Below are 19009 nucleotides of genomic sequence, written 5' to 3'. Positions count from 1 at the left end.
ACAGCATCAAAAAATCTGCATCTCCTATTTTAATGATAAGTTTACATATTGGGACATTTAAGGCCCATTTGCCAGCTGGCCAACTTGGAAAGACAATGGAGCTACACTTAGAATATAGTTCAGTGTGTATTCCTAAGAGCTGACTTTTTGAGTGGAGCGAGAGAAGGAAAAATTGAGTTTGTAAACAAAAACTGGACAATTCTCCTGCTTTCCTTATCTGTTGTTCTCATAGTCTTTAAATATACTACTTGGTGAAAAAAAACTTGGAAAAAAACAACCCTTCACCGAGAACTTAAGTGAGGCAGGGTTCAAGAAAATTCTGCTTGCTAGCTCCCTGTTGGATGTAGTCCACTGAGAACAGGGATTAGTATTGCGATCATGAATCAATCAGTTCCTCTATGATGGGCACATCTTTCCTTCCACTCACATCCTGTATAAAGTGAGGCATACGCTACCAATGAAAGGACTCACTTGGAGATAAAAACAAATGTTGTTAAATGGTCTCCTAGTGGGAATTTGACAATTTGAAAATGAAAATCACTGCTAGCTTTCTCCATGTAGTTGCACTGAATTACGTATGCCATCCCAATAGTCAAAACTTGTAGAATATTGGCCTTTGAGGTAAGTTCTGAATGAAAGGGGATAGTAGAGCTGTGAGAAATTGGGAGTTGCATCTCCAATAAATACAACGCTGCTGAGAAGGCCAGAAGCATGTGGGTGGTTTGTTTTGAGTTCCAGCATCCCATCTGGGAGGTCAGTTGTTTCCATTGATAGTAAAAAGCTCACTTTCAGAGAGTAAACATGCTCAAGGAAATAAAGATGGCTAGAACTTAGAAGGACTTACCAGTTTTCAGACTACATAGTTGTATTCCGTGCTTCTACTCAGACTTTGTATTTATTGTCTAGTTGGCCTGTTTCTCAAGGTGTAATCAGACAGTACGGGTATTCCAGTCAAAAAAAAAATCAGTCTTACATAGAAAGGAAAGGAATATAACCCCAGATGTAGGCAACAGAAAGGTCGTGCACTTGCGATAATTGGAAGTAAAGACCAGTACAAAGTTCAAAAAGCAGATGTGAAATGCATAATGCAAACTTAGGCATTAACCACATTCCCTGCCTACTGGAGGATTTCCCCAGCAACCCAAGCCCTAGATGTTTGGCTTGGATTCTGTGCTATCTGAGGACAGACAAAAAAAAGTTCTTGGTTTTATTTTCCCCAAGTCAGTAATTGAATGAAATATATTCACATAAAGAACAGGGTAGGTGACAGAAGGAAAATTGCATCATGTGTACCAAATACCTATGCAGCCGCTCAGTGCGAGAGTGTGACAGTAGCCATTGGTCAGACCACATGAAGGCCCTGTGTGCTGATCTGCTGCAGAGAGGCCTTGGAGGGAGACTGTAATGTTTGTCCTTTCAACCTGGCATCTTGTTTTTCAGATCCATGGTTACATTGTGTATACCTGTAATGTAACTACTTTTTCTTCATTTCTCTATTCTGTGACTAAGGATTGTACCTAAGTACTCTGTACTAAAGATGGTGCCATGTGTTGGTGATGTTATGTTGTAGCTAATCTTGTAACCAAAGAAGCTGTAAGATGGCACTGTAAATGGCAACTTATAAACTTTTCACTGTACACATTTGAATACATGATACAGTAATATGATACAGTTCAATTCAATAAGTGTGCAAAAGCTTAAGAGCAATTTGAAACTTTGAAAGCATTCAACAAAATAGAAATAAGCAGCACTTGAAGGGGGAGAGGAAAAGAATTAGGAGGGAGCACGATAAATTTCTTTACATGACAAGTTGCAAAGCTGTGAAATTTACTTTGTGGTTTTAGCAGAAACAAGACAAGATGATTGCAAGGTAAAATACTCATGAAGTAATGTGGAGAGACAGTTCAAATATAATCTGGATCTATTCTTTTGAAATGAAATGGTGGAGCATCCAAAGCAACATATCTTGGATTAAAAGAAGTGAATGTTATAATAAAACAGAAAAGAAGTTACTCATAATGAATGTCAAGAAGAGTATTCAGGATAGTAATAGAAGGTTGAAAGCTTTGTATTTGAAGGGTCACCCAAATGGGTCTTACATCACTGGGAGAAGCAAAGAACATAGAACAGTAAAGCACAGTACAGACTCTTCAGCCCTCGATGTTGTGCCAATCTTTTATCCAAGATCAAACTAACCCGCATATCTTTCATTTTACATTCATTCATGTGTCTATCCAAGAGTTACATAAATGCCCCTAATGCATCTGACTCTACCACCACCACTGGCAGTGCATACCATGCACCCACCACTCTACGTAAAGAATCTACCTCTGACATCTCCCCTAAATCATCCTGCAATTACCTTAAAATTATACCCCCTCATAACAGCCATTTCTTTCCCTGGGAAAAAGACTTTGGCTATCCATTCTATCTATGCCTCTTATTATCTTGTACACCTCTATCAAGTCACCTCTCATTGTTCTTTGCTCCAATGAGAAAAGCCCTAGCTCCCTCAACCTTTCTTCATAAAACAAGCCCTCCAGTCCAGGCAGTTTCCTGGTAAATCTCCACATTATGCCTATAATGAGACGATTAGAACTGAACACAATATTTCAAGTGCGATCTAACCAGGGCTTTATAGAGTTACAGCATAACCTCGCAGCTCTTAAGCCCAATCCCCCTGCTAATGAAACCAACAAACAACCCTATCAACTTGGGTGATATATGGACATGGATCCCAAGATTCCTCTATTCCACCACACTGCCAAGAATCCTGCCTTTAACCCTGCATTCAAATTTGACCTTCCAAAACAAATCATTTTGCACTTTTCCAGGTTGAACTCTATCTGCCACTTCTCAGCCCAGCTCTGCATTCTGTCAATGTCCCGTTGCAACCTACAACAGCCTTCCACACTATGCACAAGTCCACCAACCTTCATGTCATCGGCAAATTTACTAACCCATCCTTCTACTTCCCTATCCAAAACATTTATAAAAATCACAACGAGCAGAGATTCCAGAACAGATCTCTGCGGAACACCACTGGTCATCGAGCTCCAGGCTGAATACTTTCCATCTACTACCACCCTCTGTCTTCAATGGGGAGAAAGTGAGGTCTGCAGATGCTGGAGATCAGAGCTGAAAATGTGTTGCTGGAAAAGCGCAGCAGGTCAGGCAGCATCCAGGGAATAGGAGAAACGACGTTTCCCTGGATGCTGCCTGACCTGCTGCGCTTTTCCAGCAACACATTTTCAGCTCTGTCTTCAATGGGCCAGCCAATTTTGTACCGAGGCAGCCAAATTTCTTTGTATCTCATGCATCCTTAATTTCTAAATGAGCCTACCACGGGGAACCTTATCAAACGTCTTGCTAAAATCCATGTACACCATATCCACTGTTCTACCTTCAATGTCTTTTGTTATATCCTCAAAGAATTCAATAAGGCTTATGAGGCATGACTTGCCCTCACAACACCATGCTGACTATCTCTAATCAAACTATGCTTTTACAAATAATCATAAATCCTCTCAGAACCCTCTCCTATAATTTGCCCACCAACAACAGAGGACTGACTGGTTTGTATAGAACATAGAACAATACAGCATAGAACAGGCCCTTCGGCCCACGATGTTGTGCCGAAAATTTGTCCTAGCTTAAGCACCCATCCATGTACCTATCCAATTGCCGCTTAAAGGTCGCCAATGATTCGGATTCTGCCACTCCCACAGGCAGCGCATTCCATGCCCCCACCACTCTCTGGGTAAAGAACCTACCCCTGACATCCCCCCTATACTTTCCACCCTTCACCTTAAATTTATGTCCCCTTGTAACACTCTGTTGTACTTGGGGAAAAGTTTCTGACTGTCTACTCTATCTATTCCTCTGATCATCTTATAAATCTCTATCAAGTCACCCCTCATCCTTTGCCGTTCCAATGAGAAAAGGCCTAGCACTCTCAACCTATCCTCGTACGACCTATTCTCCATTCCAGGCAACATCCTGGTAAATCTTCTCTGCGCCCTCTCCAAAGCTTCCACATCTTTCCTAAAGTGAGGCAACCAGAACTGCACACAGTACTCCAAATGTGGCCTAACCAAGGTCCTGTACAGCTGCAACATCACTTCACGACTCTTGAATTCAATCCCTCTGCTAATGAACACTAATACACCATAGGCCTTCTTACAAGCTCTATCCACCTGAGTGGCAACTTTCAAAGATCTATGAACATAGACCCCAAGATCCCTCTGCTCCTCCACCTTACTAAGAACCCTACCGTTAACCCTGTATTCCGCATTCTTATTTGTCCTTCCAAAATGGACAACTTCACACTTGACAGGGTTGAACTCCATCTGCCACTCCTCAGCCCAGCTCTGCATCATATCTAAGTCCTATTGCAGCCAACAACAGCCCTCCTCACTATCCACCAATCTTCGTATCATCTGCAAATTTACTGACCCACCCTTCGACTCCCTCTTCCAAGTCATTAATAAAATTTACAAACAGCAGAGGACCCAGAACTGATCCCTGCGGAACTCCACTTGTAACTGGGCTCCAGACTGAATATTTATCATCTACCACGACTCTCTGACTTCGACCGGTTAGCCAGTTTTCTATCCAACTGGCCAAATTTCCCACTATCCCATGCCTCCTGACTTTCCGCATAAGCCTACCATGGGGAACCTTATCAAATGCCTTACTAAAATCCATGTACACTACATCCACTGCTCTACCCTCATCCACATGCTTGGTCACTTCCTCAAAGAATTCAATAAGACTTGTAAGGCAAGACCTACCCTTCACAAATCCGTGCTGGCTGTCCCTAATCAAGCAGTGTCTTTCCAGATACTCACAAATCCTACACCTCAGTACCCATTTCATTACTTTGCCTACCACCGAAGTAAGACTAACTGGCCTGTAATTCCCGGGGTTATCCCTATTCCCTTTTTTGAACAGGGACACAACATTCGCCACTCTCCAGTCCCCTGGTACCACCCCCGTTGACAGTGAAGACGAAAAGATCATTGCCAACGGTTCTGCAATTTCCTCTCTTGCTTCCCACATAATCCTAGGATATATCCCGTCAGGCCCGGGGGACTTGTCTATCCTCAAGTTGTTCAAAATGTCCAACACATCTTCCTTCCTAACAAGTATCTTCTCTAGCTTACCAGTCTGTTTCACACACTCCTCTTCAACAATACGGTCCCTCTCGTTTGTAAATACTGAAGTACTCATTCAAGACCTCTCCTATCTCTTCCGACTCAATACACAGTCTCCCACTACTGTCCTTGATCAGACCTACCCTTGTCCTCGTCATTCTCATGTTTCTCACATACGCATAAAATGTCTTAGGGTTATCCTTGATCCTATCCGCCAAAGATTTTTCATGCCCTCTCTTAGCTCTCCTAATCCCTTTCTTCAGGTCCCTTCTGGCTATCCTGTATCCCTCCAATGCTCTGTCTGAACCTCGTTTCCTCAACCTTACGTAAGCCTCCTTCTTCCAAGACATTCAACCTCCCTCGTCAACCAAGGTTCCCTTACACGACCATCTCTTTCCTGCCTGACAGGTACATACATATCAGGTACATACACGTCGTATCTGTTCCTTGGAAAAAGTTCCACATTTCCACGACATCCTTCCCTGACAGCCTGTGCTCCCAACTTATGCTTCTCAGATCCTGTCTTACAGTATCGTATTTACCCTTCCCCCAATTGTAAAACCTACCCTATTGCATGCACCTATCTCTCTCCATAACCAAGGTGAAAGTCACAGAATTGTGGTCACCATCACCAAAATGTTCACCCACTAACAAGCCCATCACTTGTCTCGGTTCGTTACCAAGTACCAAATCCAATATGGCCTCCCCTCTGGTCGGACAATCTACATACCGAGTTAGAAAAGCTTCCTGGACACACTGCACAAACACTGCCCCATTCAATCTACTTGATCTAAAGAGCTTCCAATCAATATTTGGGAAGTTGAAACCGCCCATGACTACTATCCTGTGGCTTCTGCACCTTTCCAAAATCTGTTTCCCAATCAGTTTCTCCACATCTCTGCTGCTATTGGGGGGCCTATAGTAAACACCCAACAAGGTGACTGCTCCTTTCCTATTTCTGACTTCTGCCCATACTACCTCCAAAGGCACATCCCCCTCGAACTGCCTTTCTGCAGCCGTTATACCATTTCTAATTAGCAATGCCACCCCCCCCTCCTTTTTTACCACTCTCCCTAATCTTACTGAAACATCTGTAACCAGGAACCTCCAACAACCATTCCTGTCCCTCTTCTATCCACGTTTCCGTGATGGCCACAACATCGTAGTCCCAGGTACCGATCCACGTCTTAAGTTCATCGACCTTATTTCTGATACTCATTGCATTGAAGTATACACACTTGAGCCCATCTCTGTGTCTGCAAGTATTCCCTGTCAGTGCTACCTTCTCCACAGCCTCCCTACATTCTTGGACATCCTGATAAACAGCTAACCTACTTGCTGGACTACAAGTCCGGATCCCATCCCCCTGCCAAATTAGTTTAAATCCCCCCGAGGAGTGATAGCAAACCTACCTCCCAGGATATTGGTGCCCTTCTGGTTCAGGTGCAACCCGTCCTGCTTGTACAGCTCCCACCTTTCCCAGAATGCAGTCCAGTGCTATCCCTATTCCCTTTCTTGAACAAGGAAATAACATTTGCCACCCTCCAGTCATCTGGTACTATGCTGTGGACAGTGAGGACGCAAAGATCATTGCCAAAGGTACAGCAATCTCTTCCCTCGTTTCCCATAGGAACCTTGGGTATACCCCCAAGGATTCAGCATCAACAAAGCAGAAGCATTGGTAAAGTCTTTCAACCCTCATTGGCTAGATGAAGAGTTTGGGAAATCTGAAAGGTTGTTCAATTTAATGTCACTATTCAGGAAAGGGGAGAGAAAGTATAGGTCAATAAGCCTAATATCAGTGGTGGTTAGTGATTATGAATCATTAACAGGGCTAAAATAAAGATGCATTTAGAAAAGTATGGGTTAATCAAGGAGCACTTGGATTGATGCAAATAAAGTATGTCTGATTTACTTTATAAGTTTGATCAAGTTAAACAAAATATTAATGAACGTTGTACTGCAGATATTTCACCTTAAATTTGATAATTGCCAAATTCAGGTGTTGGGATCCCAATGGGTGATTATTCCGTACCCAGTTAAAGATTCATCAATGAGCTCAAGTGGGATAGAATTGATAATGTTCGGAAATGGAATTTGGAGCTGGGACTAAAAGTAAATGATACAAGTTCTCTCAATGTTGCATTTGATGAATTCTATTCATCCAGTATTGGATGTCTGACAATTCAGCAACTGTGGAAGTATTGAGAAAATTGGTGAAGTAGAGCTGGATGGCATCAGCATGCATATAAAAACTACGCTTGAGGGAGGTAAGATGTAACAGTGTGGGATCAGGATTCACTTCAGGTCAGAGATGCAGGTTAACCATACCTGATAGATTTAAATCATAGTAACTGTTTGATATGGAGGAACCAAGTGTAGCAGTAGTAAGTGGTAAGGCAGCCATTTTAAAAAAATTACAGTGCATATTTTCATTTTTACAATGAATGGGCTTCCTACTAAATGTAAACGCAGAAGGCTTTAAATGTTTTTAAATTAGATCAATTGTTGCATTCATTCATTTTATAATGTGAGGGGAATGAAATAAAAAGGACACATCTGGTTTCAGCATCACCATTTGTAGAGAATGAGCAAACAATTTTGCTTCTATAAATTTAGTGTCAGTCAGCCAGAGAGACAGTTGAATGCTTCAATCCAGTGAAAAGCACCTTGCTGAGGAGCACTTACGGGCACAATATCAAAATCTATTACTCTATAGCTATAAGCCACGTACTGGCTCCAAGTGGACACTTTAGTACAATGTAATTCCAGGTACACATTTATGGTTGCAACATTTTTGGCCTTAAATGTTTTCACAAAGTACTAATAATTTGCCAGAAGCAGTTGCATGGTTGTTCATTGTCTTCTGTGTGGGATCAGCATTAAGAACAGCTTATTTGTGGCAACTGCTAACCCAGAGTTAAAATCCTAACAATAGTTCTTGCCTCACAATGAGCACCATTCCACTGCTGAATAAGGTTGCATGGAGACAAGGATTGTAAATAAAACAGGAGACCTGAAAAGCATACAATGCACTTTATAAAGGCTTTTAGGTTCACAAGACCAGTACAGTTACTTGTCCAACTTTTAGTGTTCGAAAGTAAAATCTCTCATGTTACTAATGCTGACACATCTCGAAAGTAAGTGATTGAAGTCAGTAATTTGCTCTTCAAAGCTTTGTATTCCTATTCTTTTTGGAAATATTGCATTCAGTTGTAGGATAAGACTGACTTTTGTTGAGTCTTTTTGGCATCTGGTGCATAGTGCTACTGGATCCATTATTCTCCTATGCTTCACAGACTCAAAAGAATGTAGTAACATAACCCAGCTTACTCCTCCTGCATAGTAAGGTCCTTTAACTTTAAAAAAAAAACAAAACGACTCTATTAGAGAGAATCCCACACACTGCCAGATCATTTAATGAGAGAGAATGATGCAGCAACTGCAGCTTCATTGTCGCTCCTTTAATATCCAAAACCAATGTCGTTCACAGATGCATAAATCAGAAAAAGATGTGTGAGATAAAGGAAGATTATATTAGGGGCAGCAGTTAAAGAATCCCTGCAGTGTGGAAGCAAGCCATTCAGCTCATCAAGTCCGCAACGATCCTTTGAAGAACATCATACCCACAACCACACCCACCCTCCTGCCCGGTCTCCGTATTTTCCATGGCTAATCCACCTAACTTACACATCCCTGGATACTCTGGAGGAATTTAGCATGGCCAATCCACCGATCTGCACATCGCTGGACTGTGGGAGGGAACTGGAGCACCTGGAGGAAACACACATGGACATGGGGAGACCGTGCAAACTCCACAGACAGGAGCCTGAGGGTGGAATCAAATCCAGATGCCTGTTGTAAGGCAGCAGTGCTAACCACTGAGCCAAATGAGTTTTAAGAAATGTCTTAAGTGAAGTTAGGAGATGTGGAGGGAATTTCAGAATTTTGAGTGACAGAATTTATAATCTCTATTTATTAGGATTTGAGGGAACTATTTTGTCAAGGTTAGAAATGTGCTGTTGTGAAATTGAACACACTTTCTCCACTTATCACCAAATATCAGCATCAAACATTCTTAATCAGTATACTTTTGGAATCTTTAAAGTTCACTCTGAACCAATGAATGGATCTTTTCAGAAAGTTTGAAAATTCCTTACAGTAATTATGTGGTTTTTCCATCTGGTCATACCAACCAGGTTTTTTAAGAGTAAGCATTTCTTATCTGGTGCTAAATTATAAACAGTTTGTTCAATAAAATCACACTCAATAAAAACTAAGAGCTGAAGTTTCCTGTTTGCAGTTAAAATGTGAATGAATTTCATAGTTCCTGGACCCATGTTGCCTGGGACAAGTTTTATCATGCAATCCTTTGCTTTTCACCTCAATTTATTAATTAAGCAACAGGCAGTTGGGCATATTTCTCAAGGAACAGGCTGGCAAGTGAGGCATAAATACTTGCTGTAGTTGAGACTTTCCTGTTAGTCTGGTACTACAGGTAGTTCTCCTATAATGCTGTGGTTGCGTTCCAGCCAAACCTCACTTAATAGAAATAATGGAGCCAAAGGGAAAAGTGGGGTTCGCCCAAAAGCCTAACACAAAAAAGTAGAGCACAGCCTGAACGAAGGTTTAAAATCATATTTATTAACAAAACTAAGTAAATTTAACACATTAATTGAAAAATATATTGTTAATGCAGGGACAGAGGATCATCACCATCACCACCTTCAGGTGCAGTTGTGGTTGCAGTAGTGGATGGCTGTGATTGATTGACTTCTGACTATTTCTTGGGGTTGGTTTAGATTGTGTGATATGCAGGTACAAGAACAAATGAGAAAGGCAAATGGTGTGTATAAGAGTAATGCAGTTCTGCAGGAATTATGCAGAGCTTGCACAAGAATATTCCTGTCTCAGAGGGAGAGCAATGAACATTAGTTTAATTTTTGAGATGAAGCTGCTCAATGTGTAGTACCATACCTCCTGCAAGCTCTGCCGACAGCTGACATTGGCACATGCACAGAATGCAGCATGCAAAACGATCGCCGCTGGAATTGCGCTATTGCGAAGAGGCAAGCATTCTCAAAAATACCGTTCCTAATTCTTCAGCGACATTATAGCCAAATTGCACTGCCAAAACACACTTTATACAAGAACTACCTGCATAAATAAAGCTCAGCTGCCTATTATTTCAGGTCAGGAATGATGGTGGAGAGGGATAGAATAGGATGTGAGAGAGAGGGAGAACACACACTGAGTGGAGAATTAGAGGCAGTATGTGCAGTTGCTAAGATGGGACCAGTGAGTGGAGAAATAGAATGGGACTTCTCAGGAGGGGGAGTATGGGGTGTGTGCAATAGGTTACTCTCAAGTTCTTCAAATTCAATGACTTTCAAAATGTAAGTTGCCCACACTTACGAGTAATTGATGCCCAGCCAATATAAAGAAAATTTGAGGGATCATTGGTGCTGAGTGATTTGTTGCATTTTAAGGATATAGCCAACAGCGTCTTGGATAGCAAAAGTTTATGGTTGCCAGGAAATAGAAGCCACCTTAGTACTTAACAGAGTAGGTCTATGATTGAAAGGATAGGGATAAGCGTTTCAGGAGCAGATGATGAAGTGAGGCTGGAATGGAATCAGATAATAGAATTGGAAAAAGGCAAATCATAGCGATGGTACAAGAATGTGATGTGGAAGCTTATCTCAAGGCCAAATATGATACAGTCAGGTTTCAACCAAACGAACACTCTGTTTCAGCATCAAACAGTGCCAAGGAGAGGGGTGAAGTTACACATAACAACTTAGTAGCAGGAGAGCCTACAATCAATAGCAAAGGATTAATGCTCAACCATGCAAGTATTAAACTGGGTCAGTAATGATGCACGAGTTCAGATGACTCCTTCAGAAACCTTGTGCCATGTCCAAAAGTACAAATAGTTCATAGAATGTTGAACAGAAGGCAACAAGGAAAGGATCACATCAACTTTTGCAAAACAGAAAACAGGAGATTGAGGCAATACTTCACAAAAGGGTTGATTTCACTAGTGACTAAGCCAACAAGCTGGTGTTCTAGGGTGGTACCAATCCTAAAACTTAACAGCTTCCCAAGAATGATATGGATCTGACAATGAAAGAAAAGCAGATCAGAGACAGAAATGTATCCTATGGGTTCAGTGAATGAAAAGGTTGACAATGCTAGCAAAGGGAACCATTTTCACCTAACCTAATGCTAACAGTGATTTCTGGCAGCTATCAGTAGCTGAAGTATTCAAATTCAGAAGTGATAATATTCAAACCATTTAAACGGTATTGCTTTAAACCACTTACCTTTTGGTACGACTTCCAAACTGAAATCTCCAAAGAGCAATGATAAACAGCTCAAAAGGAATTAAAATACCTCATCTGTCATATGGATAGCATTCAAGTTCATGGTTGAATGAAAACGGAACATGACAAAATGGTCAGAGGAGTTCTGAAAGCTTTGTAGAAAGCAGGACGTTGAAGGAAAATATAAGTTCTTTAAATCTACAATGTTCTTGTGGCATATTGTCCATGCAACAAGCATTAAATCTGATCTACAGATTTGGGGTAAGGGTTGGCGAGGGGGTTGGGGGGTTGATTTGGCCAACATATGTAGGGGGCATAGGTTTAGGGTGAGAGGGGAAAGAAATAAAAGAGACCTGAGGGGAAATGTTTTCACGCAGAGGGTGGTACATGAATGGAATGAGCTGCCAGAGGAAGTGGTGGAGGCTGATACAACTGCAACATTTAAGAGGCATTTGGATGGGTATATGAATAGGAAGGGTTTGGAGGGATATAGGCCGGGTGCTGGCAGGTGGGACTAAATTGGGTTGGGATATCTGGGTGGCGTGGACAGGTTGGACCGAAGGGTCTGTTTCTGTGCTGTACGTCTCTATGACTCTATGACTGTATATGGGAGGGAGTTTAGAAGTACAGGTGGGTAAGATGGAAAGGGTTAGCACTGCTACCTTACAGCACCAGGGACCTGGGTTCAATTCCCACCTCAGGTGACTGTGTGGAGTTTGCACATTATCCCAGTGTCTGCGTGGGTTTCTTCCCACAGTCCAAAAGGTGTGCAGGTTAGGTGAATTGGCCATGCTAAATTGCCTGTAGAGTTAGGTGGATTAGTCAGGGGTAAATGTAAAGGAATGGGTCTGGGTGGGTTACTCTTCAGAGGGTCGGTGTGGACTTGTTGGGCCAAATGGCCTGTTTCCACACTGTAGGGAATCTAATCTAACTTTCTTGGTGGTTGCCTGTCAATGGGCAAAGAGCACCTACAAAAACAGAACATTTCTTTAACCTTTCCAAAAAAAAACAAAGAACTGCGAATGCTGGAAATCAGAAACAAAATCAGAAATTGCTGGAAAAACTCAGCAGAGAGAAAGCAGAGTTAACATTTCAGGTCCAATGACCCTTCTTCAGAACTCAAGAAGTAGGCGCAATGACCATAATGCTTATCCTTTTGTGAAAGACACTCGGAGAGGTATAGAAGGATGTAAATATTGTATAAAGACAGCCACTTGTCGTGAGCAGAGTTAATACTCAAAATATAAAAGTGGTACACTGTGTGACAAGTGATGCAAGAGATTACAAATGGAAAGACTCTAAAGAAATACTAAAGTGCAGATCCTGTGCTAAGCCTAGTGTAAATAGGTTATGGATTTTGAACAAAAAGAGAATGATCTTAAAATCTTAAGCTGCAGTATCCTCTCTTCAGTAATATACAGACCCAACACTTCCAAGATTAAACACCATAAGAGATTCCGCCTTTCAATGCACAAGCTGCCTGTGGAGAAACAACAGGGAGTGATACCTTTCTTGCATAAAATGCCAATGTTGCCTCTGGACAAATTTTGGCATAGTTTCAGACCTTTATTAAAATTATGTCTGGGCTTAGAGGCAGGATGACTGTAAAATCTTCAGACTCAATATTTTAGGTTAATAAATGTCAAGGCTTAGGACTAACTGTAAATATAGGGAGACGGAATAAAGCGCAACTGCCTATGATTAGATTCACACTCTGGATCAGGTCCAAACATTTTATAGTATTCCTAACAAGATCTGGACAATTTCCAGGCTTGAGCTGACAAGTGTCAAATAATGTCTGTGCCACAAATGCCAGGCAATAACAATCTAACCACTGCCCCTTGATATTCAGTGGTGTTCCATCACTGATGATTCCCCCCTGTCAACACCTTGTGGGTTACCATTTACCAGAAACTCAGTTGGACTCATGGGTATAAACACAGTAGCTGCAAGAATAGGTCACAGGCTCAGAATACTGCAGCAAGCAACTCACCTCCTGACTCCCTAAAGCAAGTCAGGAGTGTAATGGAATACTCCCCACTTGCCTGGATGATTGCAGCTCCAATAACATTCAAGAAGCTTGACACCATCTAAAACAAAGCAGCCCATTTGATTAGCATCACATCTGCAAACATGCACCACCAACGCTTAGTAGTAGCAGTGTGTACTTTCTCTAGCATACACTGTAGAAATTCACCAAGGCTCCTTAGGCAGCACTTTCCAGATCCACAACCACTTCCATCTCAATCGACAAGAGTAGCAGATACATGGGAACCTCATCACCTTCAAGTTTCCCTCAAAACCACTCATCACCCTGATTTGGAAATATATTGCAATTCCTTCACTGTCGCTGGGTCAAAATCCTGGAATTCCCTCCATAATCACATTGTGGATTTACGTACAGCGCGTGGACTGCAGTGGTTCAAGAAGGCAGCTCATCACCACTTTCACAGGGACAGCCTGTGATGGGTAATAAATGTTGGCCAGCCAATAATACCCACATCCATGGGTGATTTTAAAAAAAAACTCATTGCAAGTATTGTCCAGAGGTAAACATTCAGTGAACAGTTTCAACTGCAGTGCACGGACAGACAAATTGCAACGGAGGTGTAATCTGGAGGAACCTATGGATCCCTTAAACAGTGAATGAATGAAGCGTTTGAATTTATTTGTCTTTTTCGAGACAAGTCAGCTATTGTAATTTTTCTCCATCAGTATTTTTGATTTAATTGTGAAACAGTATTTCTGCCATGTTTCCCCTTATAATGAACAAATCAGGGCAAACAAGTAAAAAGAATGGCCTTATTGTTCAATACTGATCCTCTTGCCTTGTACTGATCCCTTTGGCTGCATCATGTGAAATGCTGCAGTCCTGTCATTCCTTACCTTAAGGTGAACCAAAGCCTGGTAAGAACAAAAATGTGTCCACAAAAACTCTCACTCACGCATATCCTATCTTTAAAATTAATACTTGTGGACGATTAAACCATAACAACAAGAGAATCAATAAAGTGTCTTTAATGAATGCAAACAGGAAAATGACAATTTAATATTTGCCAAGACAAAAAAAGGGTTCACACAGGAATTTCTGAGCCTTAATATACCACTTACTGAGATTTCAGGAAATGCATTCATTTTAATTGACAAAATAATCCCATTAAAATCTGAGTAGCATCCATGTTTTAACCATCTGAACAGCAAGCCCAACAATAATACAGAGGAATATCTCTGGTGAGTGCTGGGTGGTCCAGTGGATAATACTAAAATCTGGGTTTAAATTGGACCCAGGCTGTGGAGAGGAAAATCCTCACAATTTGCCAGCTGTAAGAGTTGTATATGAAATTAAGCTTTCAGTTCGGTGTGGTTATTAACCACAGGACACAAAGCTGCCCATAGTTTGACAACATCAACACATGGGTTAGGATTCTCACTGGGCGAGGGCATGAGGAAAATAGAAAATTTAACAAAGGTGCAACAGGAATGTGGGTATCAGACTGGAGCTAAAAATAAATTACAGAGTTTATCGACAGCTTGGGATTTTGCTGTGTCGGGAAAACTCTTCGTTTTAGAAGATGATTTAAGATTTAGTTGATTTCCGTGAACTTGTGATACATACTTCCTGCATAATCATTAAATCCATCAATCTTAGAGGGTGTTCCAATGTTCTTTAGACTAACCTCATATTTAATATTCCCACTCATGCAGAGAAAAAAATAAACAAACAGTCAAAGAGCAGAAGTTGTACTCCCTACAAAGAAGAATGAAACATGTTTTTGCAGATGAAATTGTTTGGTGGTAGAGCTACTGAGGTTAAATCTTATCATTTGTTTTTAATATTACTAAACTTAATATGTCTGACTGAAAGTCCTTTGTGTTATTATCTGGCATTGCTCAATTAGGCTTCATACTTGATTTATTGGTTTCTTCACCTGCTGTATCTAGAAGAACTCACCACTGCTGGGATATCTTGGAAGAGACTATCATCCAATAGTTAAAAGGCCATTGTACACCTAGTCAAAAACTGTCCTTGCAGCAGCATTGCACTGAGAGGTGCCAATGTGTTCCAAAGTGCAGCATTGCAGATTAGAAGTTTATTGTAAGTAGGTTGGATGTGTGTCTGAGGAGATGCGGTCATCTGTTGGATGCTAACCAGCAGCCATGGTTCTTGTAGCCATTGCAAATGGAACATGTCCTGAAATATTATCGCTGGGTGTTCAAGTTGGTGGTGCAGAGAAGCAAGCAGTGAGCTGAATTTGCCAGGTACTTCCTCTGCCTTTCATGTCAGGAATTCTTGCATCTCATTTCCATTTGGCACATGGTAGAAGGGAAAACTGCATATAAAATGGAGGCATGGTTGTGTTGTAATCAGGGTGATAATGAGAATAATCATTGTTAATGGGACTCTTGCCATTCAAGAATCTCATCTGGACATTCAAAACTCTGTTGGAAAATATGAATTGTTGCTCCTGATGTCAAGAAAGGCTCTTGCATGACTTCTCACACAATTCTCCCAAATTTCTCAACATCGCTTATGTCATTTAGGACCTGGGAAGATTCTGTCCATAGTCTGGGTTCAGGAACAAAGATACAGTAACTGCCAACAGACTAATACCATACTGCTATAACTCAAGGTGAAGCAGGTACCTTCACAAAGGAATATCACATATTATGTCATCCATTTCATGTCTGAAAGGTACACTACCTGTCTGTTAATGAGATCTAGGCAATAATTTACATTCCCCTCTTTTTCCTTTAGCCATGGGAACTTTTTTTTTTCCAATAAACATTCATAAGGATGCATACATACATTATTGGTTTCACTTTTTAATTCCCCTGTATTGCTGCTTTTAAACGAATAGGGTGGTCTCTGTGTGGCTTTCACACCAAAACACCGCACGTGCCTTTTTTTGTGGCTTTCACACCATTTGTTATGGAACAAATGGCAGAATCAACTGACAGCTAGGCAAATTAAAAAAGAACTTTTACAGCATCCAAGTCTTCCCCTGCCCCCACCCCCCCATCCCTCACCCCACCCCACTTGTGGTTATGTCTGCAATTTTTCCAAGAATCACTTTGCCAGAGGGCAGCTATCAGACTGGAGCTGTTTTGCACCACTTGCAAAACTTCTAGTAGTCTGGCATTCAGCCTGATCACTCGTCTACTGGTGAGGCAGTGCTTTATAATACTGGGTCAACAGATAAACTGTGGCTTCCCATTTTTCTTCAAAAAAAAAAAAGGGAGTGCTTCTCTGTTGAAGTGACAATGATTCACTACAGGTTGGGTATTTATTGTTCAGAACTAGCTCAGCTCTGAATTCGTGTAGTTAATTAGCAATAGTTAATCACCTTTTAGATGTTATCATGTTTTAATACCGACTATCTGCTACCAAATGGCTGCCAACATGCTGTGGTTTGTGTGCAATTTTCCCATTTGCAGTTTAAGTGCTTTGTTGAGTGAGATTCATGGTACCTGGTCCACCATGACTCTCAGTGACATTTGTCAGGCAACCTTCCACTTTTCATTTCACTGGCTGCACAGCCAGTCTCCAGGGTGCCTTTTTTGGGGAACTTCATGGCTAGAGAGACTCATCCATGTTGTGAACGTCCAGCTTTCACATCTCTGGTGCCATATTTAAAGCTTAATCTCGGTTGTCTGCAAACCAGCCTGTCTTCTATCCAAGTTAACATGCTATCCCTACACCCTGAGCTTCTATTCAGACATTTCGTTTGAGGTCGTTCCAATCATTAGAGTCCTGAGAGTTTCATGTAGTTAGTCCTGTAACTCCAGTGTATCCAGTCCAAGGATTTGTAGTAGGTCAGTGGGGAATTACATTAAGATCAATCAAGGGATTGGTCACTCAGTCAGAGTTGTCCTTCCAAGTCAGCCAGGACAATCTGGACCGATCAGACCTTGTGGGGTGGGTGGGGGTGGGGGTCTGCTCACTGAAAATCAAGGGGCACAGTCAAGCATCACAAATCAAGGATCATAGGTGTGGTGAGTAAGTTAAGAAGTCAATTTTGAGAATGAAAAGCAGAATGCTGGGATAGGGTGGGGGAAGCTGGGTGTTCAATTGTGGTGAGATACAATATATCATGATGGCTGGCATGAGTTAAAATGGTCTTCGTTTGAAACTCAGGAGTGAATGGAGGCATGAGGATTTAAGTTTAAAAAAGAAAAAGAGTTGGGTGAGGGACAACATGGAAGCTCAAATCTAATGATGTTAAACAGAGACTGCAAGAACATGAAGGTTTGGGAGTCAGTTAGATCGATAGGCCGAGCCAATGACTTACTCTGCAAAGCTCTGCTACCCTCCCTCCTTAACCACATTACACAAGGAAATTCAAAACGTCTGCCATTACAACCAAAGTGGGCTGAGTACGTTTTGGTTTTTTGTATCTGAGGGAGCGGGCTCTACTTTTAAGTAATGTGTAGCCCTTCAAGGGGCAATTGCATTAATCAATGATTTTCACAGTATAGCTTAAAGATATCTGTGGCCACAAAATTGTCCATGTAAATCTTTTGTTGAATATAAATTCTGGCCATAACCTTATTTTTGGTCATTACAAAATTAATCAATCATAGTCATCTCTGTGAAGCAGAAGTAATTTAAAATATCATCTGCAGGTCACAATTCATGAAAACAATCCAAAATCCTTTGCAGTCCGTGGCTGCACAAGGACTCCACCAGGGCACAGAGCTACTGCCCAGTCACCTTGAAATATATGCATTTGACAACATGCACCAATATGCAACACTGCCTTCCTTAGCAGATGGGAGCCAGCGTGGGGTTAACAAGTTGTCAGTGATTCAAAAGTCCACATATAGAATCCCATAGCCCACATTGTCAAGGTCCTCCATAACCCACTGGATTAAGGACTGTGGTATACTGTAGTTTACTGGTGACTGCTCATGTTAATAAAGAGCTGTTTTGTGTCTCATGTCCCCCACGTAGGTTCAAAGGAAGCATCACCAAAAGGATCCGGTTGCAGAAAGCGTCATTGCTGCTCCATTTACTGCATGTTAGACACATGGAGAAATTGAGATGAAACAGATGTGTCAAAGGCAGGACCAGCAGCAACCTCCAGCAGCTGCCAACAGCCTCCATGTGAAGAAGTCACTGTACAGAAGGTGCAGATGGCCCAGAGTAGATCATCCTTTTCTCATAAAGGGGTCCATACCAGACAGTGTGCTGCATACTTCTTGCATATTGTACTCTGCACAACCAGAACTGGCAAACAGTAGATGTTATGAATACTAGAGTGTTGGGAGATCAGCAGTGTTTTCCACAGAGGAAGAGGAGGACATTGTGTCCTAGAGCTCAGAGAGAAACCCTCCCTGAAATTGATACGTAGCCAAATTTTGTTAAATTTCAGCCCAATGTTTCTTGACTACATACAAAAAGAAACTTTGATCAAATTTCCATTACGTGGCTGCACTCTCAATTTAATTTTTATTTTTGCCACTATGAAGCTGAGAAAAACAAATCATTTAAAATCTGATAGCAGCTCCTGGTGTATTCACATACAG

The 19009-nt window shown here is 41.5% G+C and overlaps 1 protein-coding gene across 2 annotated transcripts in view; it reads right to left on the bottom strand.

The window, feature by feature from the left end:
* Positions 1–19009, bottom strand: part of col8a1a (collagen, type VIII, alpha 1a) — a 140151-nt gene that overhangs the window by 86438 nt on the left and 34704 nt on the right. The gene's annotated exons all lie outside the window — the stretch shown is intronic.

The sequence above is a fragment of the Chiloscyllium plagiosum genome, unplaced genomic scaffold (genome assembly GCF_037043375.1).
Source record: "Chiloscyllium plagiosum isolate Xiang-an unplaced genomic scaffold, Cpla_swu_hap1 HiC_scaffold_12, whole genome shotgun sequence".
Classification (NCBI taxonomy): domain Eukaryota; kingdom Metazoa; phylum Chordata; class Chondrichthyes; order Orectolobiformes; family Hemiscylliidae; genus Chiloscyllium; species Chiloscyllium plagiosum.
This window is presented reverse-complemented; position numbering and strand designations above follow the sequence as displayed.